We start from the raw sequence: 17,349 nt of genomic DNA, 5'->3' as shown, positions 1-17,349 counted from the left end.
CTGAGAATGAATTCTGTGGCCCTGAGTAAGAATTCTCTGGCACTCAGTAACAATTCTGTCTGTCCCTGAGTAACAATTCTCTGGCACTCAGTAACAATTCTGTCTGTCCCTGAGTAAAAATTCTGTGGCCCTAATAACGTTTCTGTGGCCCTAAGTAACAATTCTCTGGCACTGAGTAACAATTCTGTCTGTCCCTGAGTATGAATTCTGTGGCCCTAACTAGCGTTTCTTTGTCCCTAAATAACGATTCTGTGGCCCTCATTAACAAGTCTGTGTCCCTGAGTAATGGTTCTCTGTCCCTAAGTAACTTCTCTCTGTCCCCAATTCTCGTTTCTGTGGCCCTAACTCTGTCCCTGTCCCTAGTACAGAGCGGTCTGCCTCTGTTCAATGACTGCAGGCAAATGAAGATTTCCAAAATGGCCGCTATATATACCTCGACCATTACACAGTGCTGGCTGGCTGGCTGCTGATTGGCTGATGCGATCACATGTCGTTGAGGAATGCATTATGGGGCAGCGCGCCTTGTCTGCGCGCCTTCCCCGACATCCCCGCTCCGTCGCCGCACATGTCAGCCGCCATTTTCTGAAAAATTTCGATTCGCGCGTCCGAATTAGGCTGTTTTTCGGATTCGGCACGAATCGAAATTTTTCCGATATTCGACTCGAATTCCACTTCGGATACTTCGATTCGCTCATCTCTAATAAAAACTATAGCCAATTCCCTTTGTTCTCATCATTGTAACCAAAGGCATCCCTAGGGTTGGTGTCACCCGATGCGATAACACTTGGTGACACCCTCTCTGACGATCCCCGCAGGATGGATTGGATCTGCAGATTGAACATAATGGATCAGAGTCCGATCCGTTATGCTCCCCAATCCGCAGATCTGATCAATCCTGCGGGGATCGGTGGCTTGCTTTACAACTTACCTTTTCATGGAATGTGTCCGGTGTCACCCTGTGCGGCGTGCAACCCCCGCACCTGCTCGGGACACCACTGATTGTAACCAAGCCAACAATTCAGATAACTGAAACTATTACTGCACATGGCTTTCCAGATTTTAAAATGACTAGTAAATTATTGGAACCTATTCACAGGAGCCATGTATTGGCACAAATGACTTTGCCTTTTTTCCCTGAGTCATTGATTACCTAAAAAAAAAAAAAATCAATCAACACCTCCTTCTTCACACCATGATATTAAAAAAAAGGCAAGGTAGATTTTAGAGCAATGGATACATAATATACCTCAGTGGATACATGATGCATAAAATCGGTGCATTTACCAAGCAGCAAGCAGATGATTCTTGTGCAGCTGTCAGGAGGATGCTGGGGCTTTAAGAGACACCTCCCCTACTCTCCTCTAAACAATGGTTTCTACCGAGCTCTGCTTCCCATTGCAAAATTTGTAATGTGCCATTTTTGCCATGGATGCCTTTCCATTTAGGTGCTGACAGGGGAGGCAGACATGCAGAGATGCCAAGCTGATTCTGGCTCCAGACGTTTGCCTGGAGGCTGCCCTGACTTCAGCATCTTGTGATTTGTGTTCGGATTGATGGGGAAATGGTCCAGGCGGAGTGCTCCATGTGAAGCCGGCGGAGATTGCAGACTCACTTCATTGATCTCTTACAAGAAGCAAGCAGACATCTAAAATCTTAGGTATTCCAATGTATTCCTTGTCAGATCACATGCATGCATTGTTCATGTGGGGGGTCTTACTGCAAACTTGATGATTGCATGCATATATTATATATAGAGAAAAAACAAAACCCCTGACAAGTGCATCAATGACAGCAGCGATCGGCTCTTGTAAAATGTCATCTGCCCCAGCTTGCTCTCTATCAGCCGCATCTTAGGCGGTTGTATGGCCGTTTGTGTGCCTTTTTTTTTTATTAATCACTTCTGATTGCCATTTGCTTGGAGGACTGCGGGGCTGAAGGAGTTAAGGAGGAGGAGGGATAGGCATGATGTAATGCAATTGAGACAATGGCAAGGCTTTTCCTGCAAGAATTAAAGCGTGCGGCTCTTACTATTGTCAGGCTGAGGCTTGCAGGGAGGATAGGTGTGATGGCTGGGGGCTGAGATGGATAAATGAAGGGGTGATGGCATGGATTTGGGGGTGACATTGATGAGCCCGCAGTGGCAGCGCTGATTACAGGCAATGGGAATACCTGTGCCAGGCTGGGATCAGGAGCTGTCCAGGAGTGCGGTGCTGAAGGAGCAGTGCCATGGCAGAGGAGGCTCCCTGCACAGGTAGAGGAGTCAGGTTCCTGTAGGGAGTGGCCTTTCACCCATTATTAACACCTTGTGACTCCTGGCTAGAACAGAAATACTAATTCAAGGATGGCCGCTGGTTCAACAGGCTGCACCTTATTATCCATGTGCTTGTAAAAATAGCAGTGCACATGGTGTGGGAACTTCCCTTGGTTCTCTGCTTTTTTTTTTACACCCCAGGCAGCATGTACATAGATGTCACTAGCTGTTGGAGGGATCCATATGAGAGCTTTCATACTGGAGGAGGATGGCTCAGCTCATACCAAGGAGGGAAATGTGGTTTTCTGTGACACATAAGATGTTCGCTTGATTGAAAGGTTAAAGTCAAGGAAAATCGCTCCCCTCAAATGCTGAAGTCAAGTGCTGGCTTGGAGTCCGTCATTTATCCACACCATATTTTGGTATAATCCAAAGAAAAAGCTGCACACTGATGATGTTTTCACAGGCAAAACTTTAATCTGCCAGCAGGCTTCAGCACATGATCCTCACACCCAAGCCTCTAGCGCTGACCAGCTTCGGTATATGACCCCCCCGCACCCCTGTAGCGCTGACCAGCGTCAGTACATGTTCCACTGGCTTTAGAACAGCCCTCTAGTGCTCATCAGCTTCACGCATGACCCCCCTCCCATACACTCTCATCTAGAGCCAACTATCTTCAGCCCATGAACCCCCCTGGACCCACCCTCTAGAGTCAACAAGCTTCAACACTAGATCCAGCCCACAGGACCACCCCTTTAGAGCCAAATAGTTTCACAACTTAATCCCATCCCCAGGACCACCCCTCTAGAGTCAACAAGCTTCAGCACATGATCCTGCCTCTAGTACCAACCCTCTATAGCCAACTATCTTCAGCACATGATCCCCCCTGGACCACCCCTCTAGAGTCAACAAGTTTCAACATATGTTCCAACCCCCAGGACCAACCCTCTAGAGCCAAATAGTTTCAGCACATAATCCCCTCCCCAGGACCACCCTTCTACAGTCAACAAGCTTCAGCACATGATCCTGCCTCTAGTACCAACCCTCTGGAGCCAACAAGCTTCAGCACATGACCCAGCTCCCAGGACCACCATTCTAGAGCCCACAAGCGTCAGCACATGATCCTGTGCCCACAGAACAACCCCTTTGGAGCCAAAAAACGTCAGCATGTGATTCAGCCCCTAGCATCACCCCTCTAGAGCCAACAAGTTTATGCACATTATCCAGCCCCCAGGACCCCCTTCTAGAGCTGATAAGCTTCAACACACGATCCAGCCCCCAAGACCACCCCTTTAGAGCGGAGAAGCTTCAGCACATGATCTCACCCCTAGGACCACCACTGTAGAGCCAACAAGCTTCAACACATGGTCTCATACCTCCAGCACCACTCCTCTAGAGCCAACAAGCTTCAATACATGGTCTCACACCCCCAGCACCAACTCTTTAGAGCCAAAAAAAGCTTCAGTAAATGGTCTCTCCCCCCAAGCACCACCCCTCTAGATCCAACAAGCTTCAGCATGTGATTTGATACCCTAGGACCACCCTCCAAGAGCCAGCTTCAACACATGGTCTCATACCCCCAGCACCACTCCTCTATAGCCAACAAGCTTCAGTACTTGGTCTCACACCCCCAGCACCACCTCTTTAGAGCCAAAAAAAGCTTCAGTACAAGTGATTTGATACCCTAGGACCACCCCCCAAGAGCCATCAAGTTTCAACCCATGATGTAGCCCCTAGAACCACCTTTCTAGAGCTTACAAACTTCAATACATGATCCCCCCCCCCAAGGATCAATCCTCTAGAGCACACAAGCTTCAACAAATGATCATACCACCTAGATCATCACTCTAGAGCTGACAAGCTTTAGCACATGATTCTACCCCCCAGCGCCATGTATCTAGGGGCAGACAAGCTTCACATATGATCCCACTGCCAGGACCACCCATCCAGCAGTTGGATGAGAACATGTGCTGAAGCTTGTTGGCTGATTTAAGTTTAGCCTGTGAAAATATCATTGTTGTGCAGATTATCTTTTGGAGTATACTAAGTCATGATTAAAAGGTTAGTTCACTTTTAAAATAAAATGTATAGTGAAATCAAAGGGCCCAGTACTTTACAAATCATGGAGACAAATTGAGCTTTGTTTAAATTCAATCCATATAGGCTTCTGCAAATCCTGGCCTAAAAAGAAGCATTCTAAGTGATCTGTGGAATACTGCATATAAGCTAGAATAGATGGTACATTGATCATGCCCCCATCATTACAGGAAGGAGCATTGATGGGAGTGCTCTCCCTTGTCCACAAATCCACAGATGCAGAGTGTGCTCCCCCTCTACTGTCAGAGCAGTGGTGAAGAAGGGAGATGAGAAGTACAGGTCGAGGGAGAGTGCACTGCACATTTGTGGATGACGGAGAGCACCCATTTCTGGGATGTTGGTGGTTGTATAGGGACTGAGGGAGAGCGCACTGTGTATGTGTGGATTGTGAATGAGAGAGAACGCTTGCTCCTGTGATGACGGGGTTAAGGGAGAGTGCATTGTGTACATGTAGTGCTCACTCCTGTGATGATGATGGTTGTTTAGGGGTTGAAGGAGAGTACACTGAGCATGTGCAGATATGTGGATGGGAGAGAGCTCTTATTCCTGTGATGACTGGTGGTGATGGAGAGTGCATTGCGCATGTGCAAATATGTGGATGGGAGAGAGCTCTTATTCCTGTGATGACTGGTGGTGATGGAGAGTGCATTGCGCATGTGCAAATATGTGGATGGGAGAGAGCTCTTATTCCTGTGATGACTGGGGGTGATGGAGAGTGCATTGCACATGTGCAGATATGTGGATGGGAGAGAGCTCTTATTCCTGTGAAGACTGGGGTTGATAGAGAGTGCATTGCTCATGTGCAGATTTGTGAATGGGAGAGAGCTCATATTCCTGTGATGACTGGGGGAGATGGGGAGTGCATTGCGCATGTGCAGATATGTGGATGGGAGAGAGCTCTTATTCCTGTGAAGACTGGGGTTGATGGAGAGTGCATTGCTCATGTGCAGATTTGTGAATGGGAGAGAGCTCTAGTTCCTGTGATGATGGGGGTTGATGGAGAGTGCATTGCGCATGTAAAGATGTGTAGATGAGGCAGAACGCTCATTCTTTTGATGATGGTGGTTGTGTGGGGGTTGAAAGAGAGTGCACTGAGCATGTGAAGATTTGTAGATAAGGGAGAGCACTCACTACTGTGACAATGGGGGTTGTGTGGAGGTTGAAGGAGATTGCACTTGGCATGAACAGATTTGTGGATGAGGGAGAGCACTCACTTCTGTGACAATGGGGATCGAAGGTGAGTGCAATGCGCATGTGCAGATTTGTGCATGTGGAAAAACGCTCACTCCTATGACAATGGGGGCTGCATGGGGGTTGAAGATGAGTACATTGTGCATGTGCAAATTTGTGGATGAGGGAGGGCACTCATTCCTGTGACAATGGGGGCTGAAGATGAGTGCAATGTGCATGTGCAGATTTGTGCATGTGGAAGAACACTCATTCCTATGACAATGGGGGCTGCGTGGTGGTTGAAGATGATTGCAATGTGCATGTGCAGATTTGTGGATGAGGGAGAGCACTCATTCCTGTGACAATGGGGGCTGAAGATGAGTGCAATGTGCATGTGCAGATTTGTGCCTGTGGAAGAACGCTCATTCCTATGACAATGGGGGCTGCGTGGGGGTTGAAGATGAGTGCAATGTGCATGTGCAGATTTGTGGATGAGGGAGAGCACTCATTCCTGTGGCAATGGGGGCGAAGATGAGTGCAATGTGCATGAGCAAATTTGTGGATGAAGGAGAGGTATCATTCCTATGACAAAATATGGTGTTTTGTGGGGTTTGAAGGTGAGTGTAATGCACACGTGCAGATTTGTGGATGAGGGAGAGTGCTCATTCCTGTGATGATAGTGGTTGTGTGGAGGTTGAAGGAAAGCATACTGTCAAAGCGTGGATTTGTAGATGGGAGAGAGCTCTCATTCCTGTGATGATGGGGCATACTTAACATACCAATCAGTCTATTCTATATGCAGGACGGTGTGGGACACTCATCCTACAAGTATGCAATTCAAACAAAGCCCAATTTGTCTACACTGCACTATGATTTGTAAACTACTAAGGCCCTTTGAATGTACTATACATTTTATTATAAAGGTAAATAACCTTTAATAAGCACAATTAAACATGTCTTTGGTACCTTTGTCTGCATAGCTGCCTAGATTTGCTATAAGTTAATATACAGTAACTTATAGCAACACACTTTCAGTGTTCTGAAGCCAGATATGAGATGGATTCTGATTGGCTGCTGTGCCATTGTGCCCATGATTCTCTAGCTGACTTAATAAGCCTGATGGTGTACTCTGGATTTTTGTAATTGCACATTGTGTGGTCTGCAGTACATTTAGAATTAAGAGGTTAAGAGCCTTATGTGCAGAAGTTGTGGATTAGAAATGTCTTTTAAGCTTTTCAAGTTAGATCAAAACCAATTTCCACATTCATCTTGAAAGGTAAATCGTAATGTGTAAAACTCTGGATGGGAAACAGACAGCCACGCTTCCTATATGTTTTATGCATGACACCCTGTGAACTGAATAAAAAAATAGTTAGTTTTACATGTTATTGAAATATCATACAAATGTTATTTTTGAAGGTAATGGCTTATTCTTCTGAGTTGTACAATTGGCTATTCTGAATACCATAGCCACTACGTCAAAGTTTAAATGTGAAAATGGATGAAAAAATTGCAGTCCTTTCCATATGGTGGAATTATTGGCATGTCCACCATCTTTTATCCACCCATCACGTTTGATCCCTCTGTGATGTCCTTTTCTGGCAGAAGCATGAGGTTGCAAATGCTGACCACTTTCTGATGATGCCAGTTGCCTGGCTATTTCAATGATCCACTGGCTTCTTTAAATCTGTGACCCAGAAAAAGTAATCAGACCTTTGCTCTAACTTTTGTTATCTGGAACTGTAATTTTTAAAAGAGGCATTTTTTTTTAGAAGAGACATACTATGCAATATTTCAGCATTAAAGTGTTACTAAAGCCACAACAGTAAAATCAGTCTGTATATGCAGTAAAGCATGCTTGCTATATGCACTGTGGAACCTAAAGGGTTAATCCTCTGCATTGTGTAAAAATTCTGTTTGATCCTAACTTCTCGGATCCTCCCCTTCTTCCAGTGTCCCCCTCTTATCTCCTGATAAGACATATCCGGGTGGACTTACTCTGCACATGCTCGGTTTGGTGTGTATTGCTAGAGAGGTTTTTTTTTTCTTGGGAGAGTACATGTGATCAGCACAGGGGCAGTCAGCACTGTCCAGACAGAGGACAGGGGTCCTGCATCCTCCTACAGCAGAATCAAAACTCCTATAAGCTTTAAACAGTGCTTGGCTGGACACTGATAAAAGTCACAAGACTGCTCTACCTGTTGATGAGAAAAAGGTATTTAGTAGTGTAATAAAATGCAAGTTTAATAAATAATTACTTTTCCTTGTTCTGTGTACTGTGGGAGACAAGATATAGTGAATGCAGGGTCCTGGGTTTAGTAACACTTTAAAGTTTCATACTTGTCTTTCCGCACTGTACACTGAGCTGCGCACATGTAGCCCGGTGTACATTTTTGGCAATGCCGAAATGAATGCTATCTGCAGAATGCACAAGAATGACATCATCTTGGCCTGACCAATGCAAATGGCCAAAGATCGGTACCTAGAAGAAGATCAGCTGAAGATGTTAGTGGCTGGTGACAGAGCTCCAGGACCTTGCAGCACTGGATTGGAGGTAAGTATACTTTAACTGCATACTGGTTCCATATCAGTTTGTGCTCACGCTAGAGCAGCCTTTCTTTTCCAGGGTTTTGTGGAACCCCAGGGTTCCTTCAAAGGTTGCTAGGGGTTCTTTCAGCAATGAGCAACTACTGCCTCTCAGATGAGTAATCACCAGGGGCGGACTGACCATTTGGAAACTCAGGCACTGCCCGAGGGCCCGGGGTCAGTAGGGGGCCCCATGAGATGCCCCTGGTACCTTTTTCATAGGCTTTTTTGAGCTTGGGCAAGGACACAGGGGCCGTGTGAGTTGTCAGTCCGTCCCTGGTAATCACTGACATCAATGATCTTTTAAGCTATCTGTAAAGGTGTGATTCTTTCCAATAACCATAAATGTATTCTATTGACCATCACATTAAAATATTACGAGCTGCAGATATAACAATACTTAGTAGGAGTTCCCTGAGCCTTGAAGGGTATTTTAAAGGTTTCTTCATATTAAAGTGGAAGTGTAGGCTGAAAATTAACCTCGGAAGGATTAGCTCAGGCTGGCCTCTTTTGCAAAGCCTTAAAAATAAGGGCATATACAGTGTAAAATCCAATAAGGTACTGTCTCACCCTGCTCTGCACAGCCTCTGTTCAGAATTCCCAACACTGTGTCACAAATCAGTCACTAGAAGCTGATCTTCTGACAGCCTCAAGATTTACTGATTGTGAGGAGTGGAGGAAACATTTGAATTGACACAGACAAGGAAATACAGATGAAGGAGACAAAAAAGAAAGAGGTAAACTTACAAGGATAGCATCTTATCTACCTGATGTGTTCTCCTCTCTTTAGCACTATAAAGCTTCTCTCTGCCTTCTAGCTTCTGTCAGCTGTCTAGCTGAGCCAAGACTTAAGATCGAGGCTGGAAATGCACACCTTTTAATTACAGAAAGTCACATATAGTTTTTGAGACCAAGGAGAGGAGGAGAGTTTCCAATAGGGAAGTAACTTCTGTGGGCTGTGGGTAACAAGATAGCAGCCTCCAGCAAGAAGAAATAGGAGCAATGTTGGAGGTAATCTTGGCAGAAAAATGATTAATATGGAAAGTATATCCTTTTTTTTTTAAAAGAACATTAAATGTTATCAAACTGTCATTGGTAAAGTAATGCTTTAAAAAAGGTTGAGAGAAGCCAGGCTAGAGGGGTGGAATTCCAGCCAGGAAACCAGCATTTGTGGAATGAGATGTAGCAGTGGTTTTTAACATATTTAGTCAGAATTTCTTTAACCAATAAGTCCTCTTTTTAATTCACTGCCCCCCTGGAAGCTTTCTGTAGCAGTGGCTCTCTGCAGAGCCTCAGTTTCATAACATATTGATTTTGTTGCAAGTGACAAGATCCTGGCAAACCTAAATACATGCATGCACAAGTTACCTACAATTTGGTTGTTTTGTAAATACGTGGAAAAATCCTTCTTTTATAGTGGAGCTTGTGTTTTTTAGTAGTAGGGTTTGTTACATAGGTAAACTAAAATAAATATGTTACATTTAAAGAAGATGTATGGGAAATATGAAAAAGAAAAAAGTCATACTCCCCTCCATGCTGCAGCATTGATCTGATGTTGCAACTGTCCCCCGACAACTCTAAGCCTGAGAACTAAGTGAAAACATGACCTCTGACTTTTCAGCTCTTGGTCTTCTCAGAGCAAAGAGCAGTGACTGACTGCTCTGCCCCTCCAGTGCTCACTAGAGTGCTGGGGTGGAGCACAGTAAAAGCCAGCTGTCAATCAGGCAGCTGAGTGAATCCCAACAATATGGTCGGGATCCTTTCAGAGCCTGAAGCAACTCTGTGATGTCAGCTGACAACAGGCTTCAGCCCACTGTTGGCTGATTCTGGGTCACAGGAGAGCAAACGTAAGTGTGCTTCTGTGGTTCAAAAGAGACAAATGGCCAAAAAAGCCTTGGGCACACTTTAAACATGGCATATGATGTGAAAAAAATACACAAAGGTTACCTTAAAGTCCAACATAATGTTAAGTTTAAAATAGCTAAGAACATTTTAGGTACTAAAAATAAAAGAAATTCACCCCCGCATGTCCCGCAGCACTGCACGGAAATGGAAATCACATTATTCTCTATGGTGCCTGTTCACATCAATGGAGCACATTTTTTGAAAAGGTACAGGTGCTGGTGCAGTGTGATTTTGACCCCATAGACTTCAATGGAAACACACCAAAAATCAACACATATACATGCATGTTTTATGATTTTTTGGAAAAAAATTTTGGATGAATTACAATCTTCTTCTTCTACCAAAAATAAATGAATACATAAAGAACATGCAATGTCGCACTACAAAATTGCACCAAAAATCAAAGCATGCTGCAGCTGCATTAGTGTGGACCTAGGCTTCAAAGTCTTACAATTTGTTTACTTTAGAAAGCAGCTAAAGTCTAACTAGAAAAGCCTCTCCCCTGACAGTATGCTGCAGTAAATGACCTTTGGTCTCTGTTTCAATGGTTTCACTGCAGAGGATGACAGAATGTATAGAACCTTCGGCAGCAGGACTGACATTTAAAAAAAAAAAAATGACATTTTTATTTAAAAAAAAAAGTGTGCCCCCCCCAATCCATAGGAAGGTTTTCTTTTTTTTTAAGTGCATGGGGTTCCCCTTAAAAGCCCTTTAGGCCTGGTAGGACTTTTAAGGGGAACCCATACCCAGAAAATGGAGGGAAAAAAGCATGCGGCCCCCTCTAAATTCCTACCAGACCCTTGATCCAAGCACAGGCCTAGCAGGGCTGGATGGAGGGTGGGGGTGATCGACCTTACCAGGCCAAATGCCCTTGGCATGCTGATGGGGACAAGGGCCTCTTCCCCAGTACCCTGGACCGATGGTTATGGGGGTCTGCTGGCAGGGGGCTCATTAGCATCAGGGTACCTCTTTAAATAAGGGGGCACCCTGATGCTGCCCCCCCCCCTTGTGAATGAGTAAGGGGTATTTGTACCCCTACCCATTCACTAAAAGGTTAATTTTAAAAAAAATAAAGACTCTAAGCTTTTGAAAAATTCCTTAACTGGACCAAAAACAAACAACTGTTTTTGACAAGTCCTTTAATTAAAAACAAAAGCCAAATAAGCAAAACAAATGGTTCCATCAATGTAATCCATCATAAATCACGGCATCCAGTGTTGTCCCCATGGTGCTGACTCACCGAAAGAAAACAAAACCTGACGCCCGCCGACCTGACCGCACCCGCCGAGCACTTACTGCACTATGACAGGTCTGACAGTTGCTGGTCAGATGTATACAATTGTGAGAACACAGTGCATTGTAGGGTGCTTGGCAGGCTGTTCTTATGTGGCTTTTTGTGTTTGGTGAACACATGAAATGACGGTGTTCAAGACGAACTTGCGCTCGGCTCGATCATTGATCCCAACATTACTTTGCACACCTTATGTGTTAGTTTTTGGTATATGTTTAGTGGCTGTAACTGCTTGAGGCTGGCTGTATGTGGCAGCATGGGGCAGGTTTAATGGCATGCTACCACATACTGTATATTTTGTGACAGTGTTAGACCCTGCCATAGTGTAAGTATAGGAAAAATGCACACAGGATTCGCATCAAACCAGAGTGTGAAGCTCCAGAGTATTATTTTTGGATAGAGAAAACTGGCTTAACAATATTCTCCAGGTTTTATAGACCCAGATCAGAGCTTGGATGCTTTAAAGTGTACTGGGTGGGATGAAGGCTTTAAAGTGTCCTGGGTGGGATGAAGCCTTCAATTCTGTGTCCAGGTCTTCCTGGCGACCTGCAGGTTGTTTGAATATGCAGGTGTGCATGCTTGTTATAAGCCAGGCCTGACCTTACCTTAAGGGTCTTATTTGTAGACAGAGCCCTGTCATGAGAGAGCTGTGTGCTCCAACCAAAAGGGTTGTATGTTCCTGCCAAAAGACTGCACCCTATGCTGAGGGGGAATCCTTGCCCACAGTACAGGGAGAGTTGGGATAGCTGCACAAGTCTGGGGACTGAGAAAGATAAGGCAATCAGCAAGTCAATGGGACTGGAGGGGGTCCATAGGTCTCTGGAGGAGTGTGAGAACCCAGGGTGCCTGGAGACCCTATATTGAGAGGCCAGGAAGTGGACTCATGTAGCAGGGGTGCTGCATCTGTTCTGGATGAAGAGTTGGGTAAAACAGGTCCTAGAGACCAAAGTAAAGAGAGCAGCAGTTTTGCCAAAGACAAAGAGAAGCCTGGTGGCCTAGTAACCTCTGCCTGTTTTGTTATTGGAAAACCCCTGCATGGCAATCTTTGCTTGAATTTTGCTGTTCTTTTTCTTAATAAAATTGGACCAGAAATCCCTTAAACCACAATTCAGAATAGCAAGACTCATTAAAACACTCATTATCACTGAGCTAAACATCCCCCATATCACAATGTGTTCCTATGTTTGTGTTTGATCATGGCCTTCCCGGACTAGTGATGAGCTGAACATACCTTGATGGGGAATGAACTGAATATGCCTGAAGGCAGGTTTACAGAACATGACAAAACTTAGTTTACCGAATCCAGACCCAACTGAAGTCAGGAGCCAAAAGTTAAAAAAACAGTAACTGCACTGCAGATGTTAACCATTTAACAAGTAAAACTAAGCACAACTTTGGTAGCTTTTTTATGTGTTTGCATAGCTGTCACACTGGATTATTCTGTTAGGAGTTAATACTCAGTAACTTATACAGCTATTTAGATTTCAGGGTTCTTTATGAGAGAGATTCTGACAGGTTGCTGCTATGTCATTGTGCACATGATTCTACATGTTACATAGTTAGTCTGGCTGAAAAAAAGACAAAAGTCCATCCAGTTCAACCATTAAAAAAAAAAAGTTATAATCCTATACCTACAGTTGATCTAGAGAAAGGCAAAAAACCCAGCAAAGCATGATCCAATTTGCTTCTGCAGGGGAAAAAATTCCTTCCTAACCCCCCGAGAGGCAATCGGATATTCCCTGGATCAACTTTACCTATAAATGTTAATATCCAGTTATATTCTGTGTATCCAAGAAAGAATCCAGGCATTTTTTAAAGCAATCCACTCAGCTGGCCAGAACCAACTCTTGAGGGAGTCTATTCCACATTTTCACAGCTCTCGCTGTGAAGAAACCTTTCCGTGTTTGGAGATTAAATTTATTTTCCTCCAGACGTAAAGATAAACAGCGTTATTGCCTGATGTATCAACAAGACACTGCTTGCCTGTCTCAAGTCTTGAGTAGTCGACCCATAATTCTGTTTATCATTTTATCATCATGTTTTACAAGACACAGAAGTTCTACTGGACCATTTTGTATCTACTTGCCTTGAGTGCACCAAGGCAGGCTTTGTTCTTCTTTGAGTATGGTGTCCACCACTGGACTTTCTACAATTTTATAAGAAGAATTAAACATTTGCAACACCTAGGCTAGGTTCACATATGTGCGGGTGGTGTGACTGCAGATCCGCATGAAAATCAATGCAGCCGCACCACCCGCACAGAGGAATGTGGACCCGCGGGCAGGTGCCATTTGTTCTAATGGCACGCCACCCGCACTGGAAAACGCAACTGTACTGGGAACCGAGGTTCCCGTGCGGGCTGCGTTTTCAGAAGAAGTGCAGGGACTTCTTCCCTGCATGTCACGGGGCATGGGAGTCCATTCAAATGAATGTGCTCTTGGGCCCGCGCAAATCGTGGCCCGCATGGCTGCATATATGTGAACCAGGGGTAAGTTCAGGTTTGTTTTACCTTCATCATTAAGGGGCTAAACTGAAAGTTCCTTTGGGATTTAACTTGTATGCACAGGCAGAACTTGTTTTTAAGTTTTTAGTTGGGAGGATTAGAAACATGTCATAGTCTTTCAGTGTCCCCCTGGGGAGACTCACCTCCGCTATTTGTTCTGACTAAAAGTAGGATAAAAGATTTTGAGTTGTCACAGAACTGGAATAGAGGGGAAATCAGTAGGGATATCTGCCTGAGTGGAATCCCCCTTACGTCGCACAGGCTGACTGTCACTTACTGTTGTGTCTACAGGACAGTAAGTGAAAGAAAATATTGCCATGAGGATACACAAAGCATAAAATAAACACAGGGTCTTCATCATTTACTACTTTACCCAAAAAAACAGTAAAGAAGATTTTGGTAATACATACACACTTTAAGGCTTTTCACATTGGGGTTAATTTACTAAAGGCGGATAGACTGTGCACTTTGTAAAGTGCAGTTGTACTGCACTAGTTCAATTGCTGCAGAGCTTAGTAAGGCTTCCTTCACATATGTGCAGGTGGTGCTGCTGCAGATCCGCACGAAAATCCGTGCAGCCGAGAGGAATGCAAACCCGCGGGCGGGTGCCATTAGTTCTAATGGCATGCCGTCCGCACTGGAAAAAGCAACCATACTGAGAACTGAGGTTCCCGTGCGGGCTGTGTTTTCAGAAGAAGTGCGGGGACTTCTTCCCTGCGTGTCCCGGGGCACAGAAGTCCATTCAAATGAATGGGCTCTCATGCCTGTGCAAAACGCGGCCCGCACGGCTGTTCATATGTGAACTAGGGCTAAATGAGCAGAAACCCTGCTGACTTCCATCATCCAATCATGTACAAGCAAAAGTGCTTTTTTTTTTTCAATTTCCCTTGCATATCATTGGGTATTCTTTGCAAAGTGAATCTTTATCTCATTTGCAAAGCATTGGAGCAATTGCACTTGCAGTATGCAACTGCACCTTGTATGGTGCACAGCCTATTTGCCTTTAGTAAATCAACCCCATTGTGTGGTTAATAAGAACAGTTTGAAATGCAAGCTTATACACAGGGTTTGCAAAGTTTTCAGCCAGCTTCAAGCAACTTTGTTGAAGCCTTAAACTGTATTTCCACTTTTGCTGCCTCGTTGGGAGAAAATGTACTTTATATTTGCTACATGTGCTCATTCACATAGCATATTTGAAAAAATATTTGAAAATGCCTGCTTACCATATTAGATGATTTTTAACTCCAGCACTGACAAATTATATTTAGCACTCTTCATTTATAAGGGGGCTGGGCATTGGTGCTTTCTCAGATCTCATTATCAGTTGTAAGCTGGTTTTGAACACTAAATTTGAACACTGTCCTAACAAAGGATAAAAAGTTAGAAGCTGGGCTTCTAAATTGTATGCTAATAAGAGAACGTTAAGCTTGTCCTTAGCCTTTCCATTGGGACAGACTGAAATGTTTGTAGTCTGCCTTGACACTATCTCCTAAGTAACACCTTAAAGGTAACAAATAGTGAAAAAAATTAAGGTATGAAAAGGAATGCATTGCAAACATATTCTGTGGGGTTTTCTCAAATTTGACTGCAAAAGTGGAAATACGCATTAAAGGAAGTATTAGCTCCAGATTGGGGATTTTAAAACAGATCTGGGAATGATGACTGTCACTTGAAAAGATGCTGCTAGTATGCTTCAAGCAGAACTCCAGGCTGATTTTTTAATATTAGGTGTGCATACAACAGTTACCTCTCCTGAGGTGCTTGATTGGCACTGTGTCCTTCAAAATCACTGCTTGACTCTGGAACCTACAGCTATTTCTGTACTTCCAGCTTGCTACAGCTCTCATACAGGCAAGCAACACTGTGGTTTAGCTTCTCCTGCTCTCTCCTTGTCTATTCACAAAATGCTGTGTACTAAATAATTAACAAATCATGTGTAGGGTCTTTTATAAGGAAACAAATAATGCAGAAGAGCAAGAGTTGCACTTTAAAGTTTATAATTGTTTACATATTTGATGGGGGAAGGAAGGTACGTCATCAGGGTCATCATTCTTTGGCATCCCATTGATGAACTCACAGGACCAGCAAAACACTACTGGTCAATGTTAGTGGCTTACATAATTCTAGTTTTGGTTTAAAGAAAAATACAGAAATACCAAACTCAAAAGCATTGCTAATGGTCAAATGCCAGAGGAGGTAGTCGGATGATAGCAGAGGTCAAAGTGGTGTGAATGAACTGAAATAAAATGAAAATGCACAAAGATAAACTGAATGAGATTAGCAGTTGTATCACAAGTGGGTGGCAAAGATTCACTGTAAGCGGCAATACCTGAGCGTGTCTAGTCTTCACCAGAGCTCCTGTTGGTGGAGAGCCAATTGTGCAGCTTTCACTCTTGACACAAGAGAGGTGAACAGTAGAGCTAATAGGGTTTGATATTCAAATTCCTATAATAAGTTGGCAATCATTTTGTTGGGAATGGTATTATCCAAAGAGGGAGGGTAAGTACATCATTGGTATCATCAGGTGGGCATTCTCCTTTGTAGATGTTTTGTTTAAAATCCACTTCTCGAGCAATCTCCAGAATACTTACCCCTTCCGCTTGATCTTATTTGGTGCTGGCCTGCTGGCATAAATTGTGTGATGTGGATAATTCCCTGCTGAAATTTGTTCAAGAGCATTTTTGATAGTTCGCCTCTGTCCCAAGATAGTTACCAGCTGTCTGGTACCTGGTTATACCTCCAAGGCTAAGGCTCAGAGAGAATCCTGTTACAATGTGCCTTAGATATCCAGGTGCTTGAAAAAAAGGACAAGCAGGGTCTTCTCTCCATCAATGCTTCATATTTTAGGTTGTGTGTAGGAGGTTCTAAGTGGATTTGATGAGATGCCTCCTTCTCCCAGATATCACACCAGCTGAAATTGGCCTTTGAAAGGGCCTTGGCATGTCAACCTGCCTCCTGTGTTTCATATCAGTGAAAGCCCAAATCATGTCTAGCCATAATTATCTATTTTTTTTTATACCAAAGCTGTTAGCGCGAGAGCCATACAACTGTTATTTTTGTAAGTGACAGTCTCCATATGCCTCTCATGAGAAGTTTCCATTAAAGCAAGCTTGTATGCTTAATACTTACCCATTCCCACAAATGTTTGAAATTGACAAAGAGGGTCAATTATTAAAGGGGCGAAATGTGGTACACCATAGTAGAAGGTTGGTGTTGCCAGCAAAAATTGGGTGTGACCATGTGGGTGTAGTTTACAAATATGCTTGTAGCATCTTTTTATACCACCTGGCATTGTAATATTCATAATGAGGACATAAAACACCCAAGAAGGTGTTAGCAGGGGCGGACTGACCATTTGGAAACTGCACTGCCCAAGGGCTCGGGGTCAGTAGGGGGCCCCGTGAGATGCCCCTGGTACCTTTTTCATAGGCCTTTTTCTGTTTGGGCAAGGACACAGGGGCCCCATGATCCCCTATTGCCCGGGGGCTCCATGAGTTGTCAGTCCACCCCTGTTCATTAGTAAAATGATATATCTGATGCACTGTA

The 17,349-nt window shown here is 44.0% G+C and overlaps 1 protein-coding gene across 8 annotated transcripts in view; it reads left to right on the top strand.

Annotated features, from left to right (window-relative positions):
- Positions 1 to 1,405: 1,405 nt before the first annotated feature.
- Positions 1,406 to 17,349, top strand: part of PPFIA2 (PPFI scaffold protein A2) — a 455,338-nt gene continuing 439,394 nt past the window's right edge. For 7 of the 8 annotated variants that reach the window (XM_089652279.1, XM_089652271.1, XM_089652302.1 and 4 more), the window contains exon 1: positions 1,407 to 1,657. The gene's annotated coding sequence lies outside the window, so the exon portion shown is untranslated. Of the gene's footprint in view, positions 1,658 to 17,349 lie in introns of all 8 variants that reach the window. The other variant, XM_089652248.1, reaches the window with a different exon arrangement.

Source organism: Staurois parvus, unplaced genomic scaffold, assembly GCF_062004578.1.
Source record: "Staurois parvus isolate SC_StPar_1 unplaced genomic scaffold, SC_StPar_1.0 ptg000025l, whole genome shotgun sequence".
In the NCBI taxonomy this organism is placed as follows: domain Eukaryota; kingdom Metazoa; phylum Chordata; class Amphibia; order Anura; family Ranidae; genus Staurois; species Staurois parvus.
The sequence above is the reverse complement of the archived record's forward strand: the minus strand, read 5'-3'. Positions and strand labels throughout refer to the sequence as shown.